A 6,337-nucleotide genomic window follows, 5' to 3' on the forward strand; every position below is an offset into this window, starting at 1 on the left:
GTTCATCACAATGTGTCTTGGAGAAGCTCAGTTAGGGTTGAGGTGACCTGGGGTCCGATATCCCTCTGAAAGCAGTGTGTCAGAATCTTTGGTTATATTTGGGAAATTTTCTTTTATAATATTGTCTAGTATGGCTTCCATTCCTCTGGGGCATTCTTCTTCCCCTTCTGGGATTCCTATAACTCGTATGTTGGAACGCTTCATAAAGTCCCATAATTCTGACAGTGAATGTTCTGCTTTCTCTCTCTTCTTTTCTGCCTCTTTTACTATATGAGTTATCTCAAAAACTTTGTCTTCTACCTCTGAAATTCTTTCTTCTGCATGGTCTAACCTGTTGCTGATACTTTCCATTGCATCTTTAAGTTCCCTGATTGACTGTTTCATTTCCTTCAGCTCTGCTATATCCTTTTTATATTCTTCATATCGTTCATCTCTTATTGGATTCTGTTTTTGAATTTCCTTTTGGTTATTTTCCACTTTATTAGCAGTTTCCTTCATTGTTTCCATCATTTCTTTCATTGTTTTCAACACGTGTATTCTAAATTCCCTTTCTGTCATTCCTAACATTTCTGTATAGGTGGAATCCTCTGCAGTAGCTACCTCATGGTCCCTTGGCGGGGTTGTTCTGGACTGGTTCTTCATGTTGCCTGGAGTTTTCTGCTGATTCTTCCTTATGAGTGATTTCTTTTATCTGTTTCCTTGCTCTAATTTTCCTTTCACTTCCTCTTGCTCTTTAAGCCTGTGGACTAAGGGTTAGATGAGTCCTTTTGGTACAGGACCAGAAGGGTGAGAAGGTTGAAGAGCAAGAAATGGATGAAAGAAAGGAGGACTGAGTGAAAAGAAAAAAAAATAGAGAAAGGATAGGGGGTGGGTAAAATGAATATTGACAAAAGAAAGAGAGGCACAGAAAGAGGGAGACAGAGCAATATAGGTGTACAGTAGGGTACTTTGACACAACTTTTAAAAAAACCACCTTCTGGGGGTGCCCAGTTGGGTGGTTCCCATGAGGTCAGCAGCTCTTTGCTAACCTGATCAGGCACAGTACCCCACCTCTACCAAGTAGAGAGGATAGAAAAAAATGCTATAAATCAAAACAAAACAAGCAAACAGAAAAATTTACGGGATAATATTGGGTGAAATACCAAATAATAGCGGTAGAAACACTAGCAAAAATGAAGTTCTAGTTATGAAAAAGGCAGCAATGGGAAAGTATAATTAAACTAGAAAAATTGAGAAAGAAAAAAGATCTGTATAAAAGGGTTGAAATTAAAAAACTAAACAACATCAACAACATCAAAATAAACAAAAAAACAACCAAACAAACAAACAAACAACAAAAAAAACATAACCAAAAAAAAAAGCAGTATGTATATATTGTTGAATATTGTCTGGGCAAACATGTGGTCTTCTGGGGTATGAGATGTTAATCACAGTTCTGATACGACTGGAGGCTGCTGATTTCTCAAACCCCAGCAGGTAGACACCCTAAATCTCTCTTCAGCCCACTTAAAAGGAACTTTGAACTTGTAAATTTGCTGAGCAGAAGCTTTCCCAGGAAAGTGCTTGTTGCTAGAATCACTGCTGAAGTGGCTATCTACTTACCCAGTGTGCCAAAACCAGTCTCACTCTGCCCCTGAGGGTTAGGGCTGCAAGGTGGCTCAGACCCCACCCTTAGGCTACTCGGTCACTGGGTTACCAGCTCCCACCTGATTCTAGCACTGTGACCCTGAGGGAGGAGCTTGATGGGGCAGATCGCTCACAATGGCTCCCTGTGGCCCACAGCCAAACACTATTAGCTCCATCTGGCTCAGCGGCTCAGACTGGAGCCCTAGACAACAGCCAAAGTTCTCCACATTCCTGCTCAAGCTCTCCCCAAGGCAGTTCAACTGAGTGCCAAGTCCAAAGACACCAAAACAGTTCACAGGTAAGGCCTTTCCGGGTTGCAGTCTCGCTGCTACTGAACTTACAGTTGCGGGTGGGTTTAGATGGACTGAACACACGTGACCACTTGCTGATTTTCCACTGTTTTAGTCCTCCTCTTGGGGTCCAGAAGTCTCTCGCTGACTCTCTGTATCCTCACAAGGGTGATGATAGGCAGATCCCACCAGCCAGAGATGCCTGGAGTCCTATCTCCCGGGACTCACCGTGCCCAGATGCAAGGAAGCTGTTAGTCGGCTGCCATCTTGCTCTACACTCCCTTTTGCCTTCCGATAGATCAACAAGTAGCTGAAACATAACTTCTGACCTTAACTCTGGTTAACCTCATGTGTCAGAAAGTGCTGTGGCCTGTAAGACACATTTGATCTGTAAGTAGAAGACAGTCAAAAGTGATGGAAGAGAGGCTAAGAGAAAATAAGTGTGTCCAGCAGTGGGAATGGCGGGAGTGTGTAAATAAGACCACTAACAACATGCTCGCAGTCAGTAGTGTTTGCACAGCAGGGACAGCACAGTCGCTGGGAGGAGGCTGTGACTTGGAGGGGGTACGAGGTTGTATGTCCTTAGCTTCTTTCAGCCCATTGCTTTTCAGTACCCACCTCTGTTCATCCTCAGCCCTGGCCAAACCCTGAACACAGGAATACCTTAGGGAAAGGGTGGATCTAAAAGAACCAAGGTTCACAAATCTCAACTTCCGACCTTCTGCGTAGATTTTTAAATAAGTCGGTATTTGAAAAAGGAGTCTTCAAAGGCATCACTTACCAAAATAATAGCCAAGCACTTGAAGGATAGAATTTTTTTTATAAATCCTAAGACCACCCTTGGGTTCTACCAAAGCACACCAGCCTTTGCACCCTCAGGAAAATTGCTCTTTTTCAAGTATATTCTCCTCAGTTGGACATGGGTGCTCTCTGTCAGTACAACAGGGCCTTGAATAAAGTTTCTTTTAATGTCATTTTGTTATAACATTTTTGAGAAAGAAAAAAACATCAGCTCCTGCATGAGTTTTCTCTAAGTACTCTGCTTTCTTCTTGTAGCCCCAAAACATTCCTGTTAGGTGATCTGATACATCTGTGTAGGCCCAGTGTGAGTGAGCGCCCGCCATGGTGGTGTCCTGTCCAGGGCTGGTTCCCACTGGGCACACAGCTGCTGGGACAGGCTCCGGCTACCCATGGCCCTGAACTAGAATAAGAGGATAAATGATGATCTTATTTTGACAAATCTTCCTTTGGTGTATGTATAACTCACAGTATTTCAAATGTTTAATATTAGAAATACTTGGGCACTTTACTTAGAAGATTAATGACATATGGATTTTTTTTTTTAACCAGAAACATACTGTAGAAACTTAACTCATAAGTGTATCAATCAGCCTGTGGTACAGAGGTTTTGCTAAATGTCCTAAAAGTCATGGTTTCCAAGAACCTATCAACAAGGTGAAGTGAGGACTCACAGTATTGTGGTTATACAGTAGATGTGAGAGCCCCATTTTCCTGAAAACTGCATCAAATCCCACCTTTTTCAACTTGCAGCTATTTTTATACTTAGTGTTGGTTTGTAATTTTCTGATTCAAAACTTCAGTTCCTTTTCAGATCAATAGCGAACGTTTGTTTCCTGCCCGATACACTTTTGGTGAACGTTTGTTTCCTGCCCGATACACTTTTAGCTACTTTGTAAAGTAGAGGTAACTGCATTTAGGGAAGCACCCTCCCCCCAAGTAGCCATGTCTCCTAGCTCAGGTGCACGCAGCTCAAGGTATGTCTCCAAATTCACAGTGAGACAGAATGTTCAAGAATCTCCCCCAGAGGGGTGGTGCCTGTGGCTCAAAGGGGTAGGGCACCTGCCCCATATGCCAGAGGTGATGGGTTCAAACACAGCCTTGGCCAAAAAAATAAAATAAAATTATATATAAAAAAAAAGAATCTCCCCTAGGGAAATGCAGAGCTTTCTGAAAGCTCTCTAATTATACTTTTATGTTATATCATATTTTAAACAGTGAAACAAGATACAGAATTAAGTCCTTTCAGAACAAAGGGAAGGTCTCCAGAATTCTTACTATCCCACATACTCCTCTTTAGAACAGAAGCAGATCTTCTTACTTTGCACCAGGGAGTTTGAAAGGACAGAAAGCACAATATTCATGAGTCCAGAGTTTCAGGCTAAGCAGCAGGAGGGAGGGAAAACAGACTTAGGATGGTTCTGAGGAGTCACCCAGAATTCTTTAGTGTTCAGCAACAGAGAAAGAGCATAGAGAGAGCTTCTATAGGTACAAGGAAAGCTGGCCACAGCACATGCTGCAGGTTTCCTGTGATTTTCACCGAGATGTCTCTCTCAGTCTTCCATGTAGCTCTTTTATGTCATATGCTATTTTTGCTTCTTTCAGACATGAACTACTCAGAACAACCTTCCCTACACCCCCTATCTAAAATACCACATTCCTTCCTGGCCAGTCTCTGACATGGCAAAAGAGGAAAGGAAAGGAAAAACCTTACGTTCCTGTCCCATTGTCAACCAAATCTTCTTACTTCATTTTTCCTTCACGGCACATATCACTTCTTCACATATTGTTAACAATTTTTTATCGCCTATCTCCTCTCACTAGAAAGTAAGCTTTGTGGGAACTTACCCTCCCCAAATGTGTATAAACCTAGAAAAGTGCTTTGATGTGACAGGAACTTAGGATATATCTGTTGAATGTAAAAAATAAAAAATCCTATAACTAATAGTCATACTTCCACACTTCAATTGATTTACCTTCTTTCAATGTAGGTAGCTCTCTGTCTAGTAAGTGATCAATGGCTGGTGAAGTGGAAATTGAATTGGAACTCCAGACCCCTTATACTCATCAAGGCAATGAATAATTTTCTCCATTCTCCAAGTCAAAGCCTTTCTTTGCAGGATGTGCTATGGTTTCTACTATCTTTTTTTAATTCAAGAGCTCTGGAAATAACAAAATGCTCAACTCAAGGAAAGCTTGAGGGATATCACACATTCCATAATGATGTGAACTTTTGAATGACCTATATAAATTTTCAGGTCTTTAGTGTATGTTTCATTTGAAGATTTTGCTTGGAAATGTACTTATGTTTGGAGAATTTCTCCATCATTCTGTGGAATGTTCCTGTAGTATAACTGACATTTATTAATGCCTGTTTATATACATGTATATGTATATATAGTCATTGTCTCCATCAGTCATAGAAACATAAAATTCTTTTAATGGTCTTTTGCACTGCGATTTTTGAGCTCTTCAATTTGCTTGTCTTTTTCCTTGTATCCTTCAAGCATCAAGCTGTTCCATAAGCAGCAATGTGTTCTTTCTCCTATCTGAGACAGTTTCTAACTTGAAGCTACTTTAACACCAATGCCAGGATTGAGCTCTGTAACATGTTTCATGTTCCACATTTTCTTCTTATCCCTGATAAGAGTTTATGATAAACAATAACTTCCTCCCTTCTACTAGCAGGCCAAAGACCACAGGCAGCCGAATCCAGAAATGTAACCCAATTAAACTGCCCGTGACTTCCTTGTCTGGAGTATCAACTACATTCCTCACTGAGGAGGAAAGTCTTCCTGGAAAGTATTTCATTTTCATGGATTCAGCATTCTTGGACTTTTTTGTAATAGGGAGGAATATATGTAATCACTATTTTTCTATTCTTTCTGAAAAAAAGTAAATCCAGTCATTTAAATTGTAATTTGTTATTACAAAAGAAAGAAAATGTCTTAGAGACCTTGAAAATGACAATGGAATGCAAAGGGTGAATATACCAGGATGAACTAATTCATGAGGTTGGGCACTGAACTCTCTAAGTCTACGGGGAGAGGCTGGCCCAGTCTTATCACTTAAATGTACTTCTGTTTTTGTTGTTTGTTTTTTGTTTTCAGACCAGTTTTAGTTTCTTTAGTTTCCTTTTTTTTTTTTTTTTTTTCCATTTTATCTGATAGTTATGTGTGGTCATGTCCAGATAAGAAATCAAAAATGAAAAATAGAAAAATAGATGAAGTGTCTTATTATTATTTTTTTTCATGGTTCTTGTTCCCAAGTTCTTCTTGGTGCAGGCAGAAGCTGACCTGGAAGAAATCATCTGCTAAACTAACTTACAACAAGGCAGGAGTCACAGATCAGGTATTATTGCTATGGGACCAAATTACCACAAATTTAGTGCATGAGTATATTCTCTTACAGTTCTGAAGGTCACAAGTCCAAGATGGATCCCACTGAGCTCCATTACTCTGGTTAATGACATTCAGTCTCCTCCCTCCCCAGGAGGGACAGGTATTTTCGCATCAAAGAACAAGTTTACATAGTTGATCTCTAAAAAGTCTGCAGAAAGATTGTAAACCAAGAAGAAAATGCCAGCAAGGCAGGCTTTCAAGAGCTGACACATCACCAAGGTT

The sequence above is a fragment of the Nycticebus coucang genome, chromosome 10, assembly GCF_027406575.1.
Source record: "Nycticebus coucang isolate mNycCou1 chromosome 10, mNycCou1.pri, whole genome shotgun sequence".
NCBI classification, from domain to species: Eukaryota; Metazoa; Chordata; class Mammalia; order Primates; family Lorisidae; genus Nycticebus; species Nycticebus coucang.